Consider the following 10,000-nt stretch of genomic DNA (forward strand, 5'->3'; position numbering starts at 1 on the left):
TTAAACACTTTGCTCTTTTTTTCCCCTCTCCCACCCACAATCCCTCCTCCTGCGGGGATGGAGAACCAGGGGCCTGGGTGACATCCTCATGCGGGGATGGGGTACCAGGAGGCCGGGGAACATTTTCAACACTTTGGGGCATTTTTAAACACTTTAGCCTTTTTTTCCCTCTCCCACCCACAATCCCTCCTCCTGCGGGGATGGAGAACCAGGGGCCTGGGTGACATCCTCATGCGGGGATGGGGTACCAGGAGGCCGGGGAACATTTTCAACACTTTGGGGCATTTTTAAACACTTTGCTCTTTTTCCCCCTCTCCCAACCAGGGGGCCTGGGGAGCCTCCTCCTGCGGGGATGGGGAACCAGGGGCCTGGGGAACATTTTCAACACTTTGGGGCATTTTTAAACACTTTGCTCTTTTTCCCCCTCTCCCAACCAGGGGGCCTGGGGAGCCTCCTCCTGCGGGGATGGGGAACCAGGGGCCTGGGGAACATTTTCAACACTTTGGGGCATTTTTAAACACTTTGCTCTTTTCCCCCCTCTCCCAACCAGGGGGCCTGGGGAGCCTCCTCCTGCGGGGATGGGGAACCAGGGGCCTGGGGAACATTTTCAACACTTTGGGGCATTTTTAAACACTTTGCTCTTTTTCCCCCTCTCCCAACCAGGGGGCCTGGGGAGCCTCCTCCTGCGGGGATGGGGAACCAGGGGCCTGGGGAACATTTTCAACACTTTGGGGCATTTTTAAACACTTTGGTCTTTTTCCCCCCTCTCCCAACCAGGGGGCCTGGGGAGCCTCCTCCTGCGGGGATGGGGAACCAGGGGCCTGGGGAACATTTTCAACACTTTGGGGCATTTTTAAACACTTTGCTCTTTTTCCCCCTCTCCCAACCAGGGGGCCTGGGGAGCCTCCTCCTGCGGGGATGGGGAACCAGGGGCCTGGGGAACATTTTCAACACTTTGGGGCATTTTTAAACACTTTGCTCTTTTCCCCCCTCTCCCAACCAGGGGGCCTGGGGAGCCTCCTCCTGCGGGGATGGGGAACCAGGGGCCTGGGGAACATTTTCAACACTTTGGGGCATTTTTAAACACTTTGCTCTTTTTCCCCCTCTCCCAACCAGGGGGCCTGGGGAGCCTCCTCCTGCGGGGATGGGGAACCAGGGGCCTGGGGAACATTTTCAACACTTTGGGGCATTTTTAAACACTTTGGTCTTTTTCCCCCCTCTCCCAACCAGGGGGCCTGGGGAGCCTCCTCCTGCGGGGATGGGGAACCAGGGGCCTGGGGAACATTTTCAACACTTTGGGGCATTTTTAAACACTTTGCTCTTTTTCCCCCTCTCCCAACCAGGGGGCCTGGGGAGCCTCCTCCTGCGGGGATGGGGAACCAGGGGCCTGGGGAACATTTTCAACACTTTGGGGCATTTTTAAACACTTTGCTCTTTTTCCCCCTCTCCCAACCAGGGGGCCTGGGGAGCCTCCTCCTGCGGGGATGGGGAACCAGGGGCCTGGGGAACATTTTCAACACTTTGGGGCATTTTTAAACACTTTGGTCTTTTTCCCCCTCTCCCAACCAGGGGGCCTGGGGAGCCTCCTCCCGCGGGCATGGAGAACCAGGGGGCCTGGGGAGCCTCCTCCTGCGGTGATGGAGAACCAGGGGCCTGGGGAGCCTCCTCCTGCGGGGATGGGGAACCAGGGGGCCTGGGGAGCCTCCTCCTGCGGGCATGGAGAACCAGGGGGCCTGGGGAGCCTCCTCCTGCGGGGATGGGGAACCAGGGGGCCTGGGGAGCCTCCTCCTGCGGGGATGGAGAACCAGGGGGCCTGGGGAGCCTCCTCCTGCGGTCATGGAGAACCAGGGGGCCTGGGGAGCCTCCTCCTGCGGGCATGGAGAACCAGGGGCCTGGGGAGCCTCCTCCTGCGGGGATGGAGAACCAGGGGGCCTGGGGAGCCTCCTCCTGCGGGCATGGAGAACCAGGGGGCCTGGGGAGCCTCCTCCTGCGGGCATGGAGAACCAGGGGGCCTGGGGAGCCTCCTCCTGCGGGCATGGAGAACCAGGGGGCCTGGGGAGCCTCCTCCTGCGGGGATGGGGAACCAGGGGCCTGGGGAGCCTCCTCCTGCGGGGATGGAGAACCAAGGGGCCTGGGGAGCCTCCTCCTGCGGGCATGGAGAACATGGGGGCCTGGGGAGCCTCCTCCTGCGGGCATGGAGAACCAGGGGCCTGGGGAGCCTCCTCCTGCGGGGATGGAGAACCAGGGGGCCTGGGGAGCCTCCTCCTGCGGGGATGGAGAACCAGGGGGCCTGGGGAGCCTCCTCCTGCGGGGATGGAGAACCAGGGGGCCTGGGGAGCCTCCTACTGCGGGGATGGAGAACCAGGGGCCTGGGGAGCCTCCTCCTGCGGGGATGGAGAACCAGGGGGCCTGGGGAGCCTCCTCCTGCGGGGATGGAGAACCAGGGGGCCTGGGGAGCCTCCTCCTGCGGGGATGGAGAACCAGGGGCCTGGGGAGCCTCCTCCTGCGGGCATGGAGAACCAGGGGGCCTGGGGAGCCTCCTCCTGCGGGGATGGGGAACCAGGGGGCCTGGGGAGCCTCCTCCTGCACCAGGGGGCCTGGGGAGCCTCCTCCTGCGGGGATGGGGAACCAGGGGGCCTGGGGAGCCTCCTCCTGCGGTGATGGGGAACCATGGGGCCTGGGGAGCCTCCTCCTGCGGGGATGGGGAACCAGGGGGCCTGGGGAGCCTCCTCCTGCGGGGATGGGGAACCAGGGGCCTGGGGAGCCTCCTCCTGCGGTGATGGGGAACCATGGGGCCTGGGGAGCCTCCTCCTGCGGGGATGGGGAACCAGGGGGCCTGGGGAGCCTCCTCCTGCGGGGATGGGGAACCAGGGGCCTGGGGAGCCTCCTCCTGCACCAGGGGGCCTGGGGAGCCTCCTCCTGCGGGGATGGGGAACCAGGGGGCCTGGGGAGCCTCCTCCTGCGGGGATGGGGAACCAGGGGCCTGGGGAACATTTTCAACACTTTGGGGCATTTCACAAGCGCTTCCCTCGCTTACGGCCACACCACCCTGAATGAGCCCGATCTCGTCTGATCTCGGAAGCCAAGCAGGGTCGGGCCCAGTTAGTACTTGGATGGGAGACCGCCTGGGAATACTGGGTGCTGTAAGCATTTTTTTTTGCCATTATTTGTGGGTAGAAAAGTGAGAAAAGTGACCTAAAATAGAACCGGGACTAGCAGGCAGTTCCCCCCACCAGGCGGCGGCATTTGGGGCATTATTTGTGGGTCAGAAAGTGAGAAAAGTGACCTAAAATAGAACCGGGACTAGGCGGCAGTTCCCCCCACCAGGCGGCGGCATTTGGGGCATTATTTGTGGGTAAGAAAGTGAGAAAAGTGACCTAAAATAGAACCGGGACTAGGCGGCAGTTCCCCCCACCAGGCGGCGGCATTTGGGGCATTATTTGTGGGTCAGAAAGTGAGAAAAGTGACCTAAAATAGAACCGGGACTAGGCGGCAGTTCCCCCCACCAGGCGGCGGCATTTGGGGCATTATTTGTGGGTCAGAAAGTGAGAAAAGTGACCTAAAATAGAACCGGGACTAGGCGGCAGTTCCCCCCACCAGGCGGCGGCATTTGGGGCATTATTTGTGGGTAAGAAAGTGAGAAAAGTGACCTAAAATAGAACCGGGACTAGGCGGCAGTTCCCCCCACCAGGCGGCGGCATTTGGGGCATTATTTGTGGGTAAGAAAGTGAGAAAAGTGACCTAAAATAGAACCGGGACTAGGCGGCAGTTCCCCCCACCAGGCGGCGGCATTTGGGGCATTATTTGTGGGTCAGAAAGTGAGAAAAGTGACCTAAAATAGAACCGGGACTAGGCGGCAGTTCCCCCCACCAGGCGGCGGCATTTGGGGCATTATTTGTGGGTCAGAAAGTGAGAAAAGTGACCTAAAATAGAACCGGGACTAGGCGGCAGTTCCCCCCACCAGGCGGCGGCATTTGGGGCATTATTTGTGGGTCAGAAAGTGAGAAAAGTGACCTAAAATAGAACCGGGACTAGGCGGCAGTTCCCCCCACCAGGCGGCGGCATTTGGGGCATTATTTGTGGGTCAGAAAGTGAGAAAAGTGACCTAAAATAGAACCGGGACTAGGCGGCAGTTCCCCCCACCAGGCGGCGGCATTTGGGGCATTATTTGTGGGTCAGAAAGTGAGAAAAGTGACCTAAAATAGAACCGGGACTAGGCGGCAGTTCCCCCCACCAGGCGGCGGCATTTGGGGCATTATTTGTGGGTAAGAAAGTGAGAAAAGTGACCTAAAATAGAACCGGGACTAGGCGGCAGTTCCCCCCACCAGGCGGCGGCATTTGGGGCATTATTTGTGGGTAAGAAAGTGAGAAAAGTGACCTAAAATAGAACCGGGACTAGGCGGCAGTTCCCCCCACCAGGCGGCGGCATTTGGGGCATTATTTGTGGGTCAGAAAGTGAGAAAAGTGACCTAAAATAGAACCGGGACTAGGCGGCAGTTCCCCCCACCAGGCGGCGGCATTTGGGGCATTATTTGTGGGTCAGAAAGTGAGAAAAGTGACCTAAAATAGAACCGGGACTAGGCGGCAGTTCCCCCCACCAGGCGGCGGCATTTGGGGCATTATTTGTGGGTCAGAAAGTGAGAAAAGTGACCTAAAATAGAACCGGGACTAGGCGGCAGTTCCCCCCACCAGGCGGCGGCATTTGGGGCATTATTTGTGGGTAAGAAAGTGAGAAAAGTGACCTAAAATAGAACCGGGACTAGGCGGCAGTTCCCCCCACCAGGCGGCGGCATTTGGGGCATTATTTGTGGGTCAGAAAGTGAGAAAAGTGACCTAAAATAGAACCGGGACTAGGCGGCAGTTCCCCCACCAGATGGCGGCATTTGGGGACCCGTAGTGTGGGCAGAAAACTCACCAAAGTGACTTAAAATAGAACCGGTGCAGGCGGCATGTTCCCCCACCAGATGGCGGCATTTGGGGACCCGTAGTGTGGGTAGAAAACTCACCAAAGTGACTTAAAATAGAACCGGTGCAGGCGGCATGTTCCCCCACCAGATGGCGGCATTTGGGGACCCGTAGTGTGGGTAGAAAACTCACCAAAGTGACTTAAAATAGAACCGGTGCAGGCGGCATGTTCCCCCACCAGATGGCGGCATTTGGGGAGCCGTAGTGTGGGCAGAAAACTCACCAAAGTGACTTAAAATAGAACCGGTGCAGGCGGCATGTTCCCCCACCAGATGGCGGCATTTGGGGACCCGTAGTGTGGGCAGAAAACTCACCAAAGTGACTTAAAATAGAACCGGTGCAGGCGGCATGTTCCCCCACCAGATGGCGGCATTTGGGGACCCGTAGTGTGGGCAGAAAACTCACCAAAGTGACTTAAAATAGAACCGGTGCAGGCGGCATGTTCCCCCACCAGATGGCGGCATTTGGGGACCCGTAGTGTGGGCAGAAAACTCACCAAAGTGACTTAAAATAGAACCGGTGCAGGCGGCATGTTCCCCCACCAGATGGCGGCATTTGGGGACCTGCAGTGTGGGTAGAAAACTCACCAAAGTGTCCTAAAATAGAACCGGGACCAGGGGGCCTCTTCCCCCACCAGGTGGCGGGCTTGGGGGGCTTGGTTTCCGGGTAGAAAACTCACCAAAGTGTCCTAAAATAGAACCGGGACCAGGGGGCATGTTCCCCCACCAGGCGGCGGGCTTGGGGGGCTTGGTTTGCGGGTAGAAAACTCACCAAAGTGTCCTAAAATAGAACCAGGACCAGGGGGCATGTTCCCCCACCAGGCGGCGGGCTTGGGGGGCTTGGTTTGCGGGTAGAAAACTCACCAAAGTGTCCTAAAATAGAACCGGGACCAGGGGGCCTCTTCCCCCACCAGGCGGCGGGCTTGGGGGGCTTGGTTTGCGGGTAGAAAACTCACCAAAGTGACCTAAAATAGAACCGGGCTAGGCGGCATGTTCCCCCACCAGGCGGCGGGCTTGGGGGGCTTGGTTTGCGGGTAGAAAACTCACCAAAGTGTCCTAAAATAGAACCGGGACCAGGGGGCATGTTCCCCCACCAGGCGGCGGGCTTGGGGGGCTTGGTTTGCGGGTAGAAAACTCACCAAAGTGTCCTAAAATAGAACCGGGACCAGGGGGCATCTTCCCCCACCAGGCGGCGGGCTTGGGGGGCTTGGTTTGCGGGTAGAAAACTCACCAAAGTGTCCTAAAATAGAACCGGGACCAGGGGGCATGTTCCCCCACCAGGCGGCGGGCTTGGGGGGCTTGGTTTGCGGGTAGAAAACTCACCAAAGTGTCCTAAAATAGAACCAGGACCAGGGGGCATGTTCCCCCACCAGGCGGCGGGCTTGGGGGGCTTGGTTTGCGGGTAGAAAACTCACCAAAGTATCGGCAAAATAGAACCAGGGAAGGGGGGGATGTCGGTCACAAGGTGCCCGAGTCAGAGAACCAGGAAAACGGACATAAATCCAGAAAACCTCGGTGTCTGACTGCTCCTCAAAAAGTGGTCTTTTTGATGTCACGAGCGCAACCACCTAGAGGTTAATGGGGAGGGATGGTGTGAGCGCAAACGGATTTTTCCTAAGTGTGACTGCTCCTCAAAAAGTGGTCTTTTTGATGTCACGAGCGCAACCACCTAGAGGTTAATGGGGAGGGATGGTGTGAGCGCAAACGGATTTTTCCCAAGTGTGACTGCTCCTCAAAAAGTGGTCTTTTTGATGTCACGAGCGCAACCACCTAGAGGTTAATAGGGAGCGAGTACAACAGGGGAGGGAGTGAATGGGCTCGGACTGTGGCCGAGCCTGGTGCCTCAAAATCGGACAAGGTTGGACTGGAAGCCCGCTGAGAACTCTGGTTCTTTTGCCAGACGAAACGAATTTTTTCCGAGTGTGACTGCTCTGCAAAAAGTGGTCTTTTTGATGTCACGAGCGCAACCACCTAGAGGTTAATGGGGAGGGAGTGGAAAAAACGACAAAGTGTTGAGCTCCGGACCGGGATGGCGGGCGACTCGAGCGGTCATGCCCGACTTTGAGACACTTTGTCGCGGTCATGCGAGCGACCTCCACTGCTCCCCGGAGGTGCCCCGGACCGGGTTGGCGGGTGACTCGAGCGGTCGTGCCCGACTTTGAGACACTTTGTCGCGGTCATGCGGGCGTCCTCCGCCGGTCCCCGGAGGTGCCCCGGACCGGGTTGGCGGGTGACTCGAGCGGTCATGCCCGACTTTGAGACACTTTGTCGCGGTCATGCGGGCGTCCTCCGCCGGTCCCCGGAGGTGCCCCGGACCGGGTTGGCGGGTGACTCGAGCGGTCGTGCCCGACTTTGAGACACTTTGTCGCGGTCATGCGGGCGTCCTCCGCCGGTCCCCGGAGGTGCCCCGGACCGGGTTGGCGGGTGACTCGAGCGGTCGTGCCCGACTTTGAGACACTTTGTCGCGGTCATGCGGGCGTCCTCCGCCGGTCCCCGGAGGTGCCCCGGACCGGGTTGGCGGGTGACTCGAGCGGTCATGCCCGACTTTGAGACACTTTGTCGCGGTCATGCGGGCCTCCTCCGCCGGTCCCTGGAGGTGCCCCGGACCGGGTTGGCGGGTGACTCGAACGGTCATGCCCGACTTTGAGACACTTTGTCGCGGTCATGCGGGCGTCCTCCGCCGGTCCCTGGAGGTGCCCCGGACCGGGTTGGCGGGTGACTCGAGCGGTCGTGCCCGACTTTGAGACACTTTGTCGCGGTCATGCGAGCGACCTCCGCCGGTCCCCGGAGGTTCCCCGGACCGGGTTGGCGGGTGACTCGAACGGTCGTGCCCGACTTTGAGACACTTTGTCGCGGTCATGCGGGCGTCCTCCGCCGGTCCCTGGAGGTGCCCCGGACCGGGTTGGCGGGTGACTCGAGCGGTCGTGCCCGACTTTGAGACACTTTGTCGCGGTCATGCGGGCGTCCTCCGCCGGTCCCTGGAGGTGCCCCGGACCGGGTTGGCGGGTGACTCGAGCGGTCATGCCCGACTTTGAGACACTTTGTCGCGGTCATGCGGGCGTCCTCCGCCGGTCCCTGGAGGTGCCCCGGAAAGGGTTGGCGGGTGACTCGAGCGGTCATGCCCGACTTTGAGACACTTTGTCGCGGTCATGCGGGCGTCCTCCGCCGGTCCCTGGAGGTGCCCCGGACCGGGTTGGCGGGTGACTCGAGCGGTCGTGCCCGACTTTGAGACACTTTGTCGCGGTCATGCGGGCGTCCTCCGCCGGTCCCTGGAGGTGCCCCGGACCGGGTTGGCGGGTGACTCGAGCGGTCATGCCCGACTTTGAGACACTTTGCCGCGGTCATGCGGGCGACCTCCGCCGGTCCCTGGAGGTGCCCCGGACCGGGTTGGCGGGTGACTCGAGCGGTCGTGCCCGACTTTGAGACACTTTGCCGCGGTCATGCGGGCGACCTCCGCCGGTCCCTGGATGGCGGGCTCCAGTGAGGTCGGCGGGGGAAGGCTCGGGCTGAGGCCGACTTCGGTGCCTCAAAGTCGGACAAGGTTGGATTGGAAGTCCGCTGTGTTGAGGACCAGTGGCATTCGGCGGTGGAACGCTCAGAACTTGGCCGACATCGGTGCCTCAACGTCGGACAAGGTTGGAGTGGATGACCGCTGATAACTCTGGTTCTTTTGCCAGACGAAAGAAATTTTTCCCGAGTGTGACTGCTCTGAAAAAAGTGGTCTTTTTGATGTCACGAGCGCAACCACCTAGAGGTTAATAGGGAGGCACCATAACAGGAGAGGGAGTGAAAAGGCTCGGAGGGTGGCCGAGCCTGGTGCCTCAAAATCGGACAAGGTTGGAGTGGATGACCGCTGAAAACTCTGGTTCTTTTGCCAGACGAAAGAAATTTTTCCCGAGTGTGACTGCTCTGAAAAAAGTGGTCTTTTTGATGTCACGAGCGCAACCACCTAGAGGTTAATAGGGAGGCACCATAACAGGAGAGGGAGTGAAAAGGCTCGGACGGTGGCCGAGCCTGGTGCCTCAAAATCGGACAAGGTTGGAGTGGATGACCGCTGAAAACTCTGGTTCTTTTGCCAGACGAAAGAAATTTTTCCCGAGTGTGACTGCTCTGAAAAAAGTGGTCTTTTTGATGTCACGAGCGCAACCACCTAGAGGTTAATAGGGAGGCACCATAACAGGAGAGGGAGTGAAAAGGCTCGGAGGGTGGCCGAGCCTGGTGCCTCAAAATCGGACAAGGTTGGAGTGGATGACCGCTGAAAACTCTGGTTCTTTTGCCAGACGAAATAAATTTTTCCCGAGTGTGACTGCTCTGCAAAAAGTGGTCTTTTTGATGTCACGAGCGCAACCACCTAGAGGTTAATAGGGAGGCACCATAACAGGAGAGGGAGTGAAAAGGCTCGGAGGGTGGCCGAGCCTGGTGCCTCAAAATCGGACAAGGTTGGAGTGGATGACCGCTGAAAACTCTGGTTCTTTTGCCAGACGAAATAAATTTTTTCCGAGTGTGACTGCTCCTCAAAAAGTGGTCTTTTTGATGTCACGAGCGCAACCACCTAGAGGTTAATAGGGAGGCACCATAACAGGAGAGGGAGTGAAAAGGCTCGGAGGGTGGCCGAGCCTGGTGCCTCAAAGTCGGACAAGGTTGGAGTGGATGACCGCTGAAAACTCTGGTTCTTTTGCCAGACGAAAGAAATTTTTTCCGAGTGTGACTGCTCTGCAAAAAGTGGTCTTTTTGATGTCACGAGCGCAACCACCTAGAGGTTAATAGGGAGGCACCATAACAGGAGAGGGAGTGAAAAGGCTCGGAGGGTGGCCGAGCCTGGTGCCTCAAAATCGGACAAGGTTGGAGTGGATGACCGCTGAAAACTCTGGTTCTTTTGCCTGACGAAAGAAATTTTTTCCGAGTGTGACTGCTCTGCAAAAAGTGGTCTTTTTGATGTCACGAGCGCAACCACCTAGAGGTTAATAGGGAGGCACCATAACAGGAGAGGGAGTGAAAAGGCTCGGAGGGTGGCCGAGCCTGGTGCCTCAAAATCG

The 10,000-nt window shown here is 59.2% G+C and overlaps 1 non-coding gene across 1 annotated transcript; it reads left to right on the forward strand.

The window, feature by feature from the left end:
• Positions 1-3,031: 3,031 nt before the first annotated feature.
• LOC148057912 (5S ribosomal RNA) lies at positions 3,032-3,150 on the forward strand. The gene has a single exon (XR_015710312.1). It is a non-coding gene; the product is annotated as a 5S ribosomal RNA (ribosomal RNA).
• Positions 3,151-10,000: the final 6,850 nt, after the last annotated feature.

Source organism: Callionymus lyra, unplaced genomic scaffold (assembly GCF_982586985.1).
Source record: "Callionymus lyra unplaced genomic scaffold, fCalLyr1.hap1.1 HAP1_SCAFFOLD_365, whole genome shotgun sequence".
Lineage (NCBI taxonomy): Eukaryota > Metazoa > Chordata > Actinopteri > Syngnathiformes > Callionymidae > Callionymus > Callionymus lyra.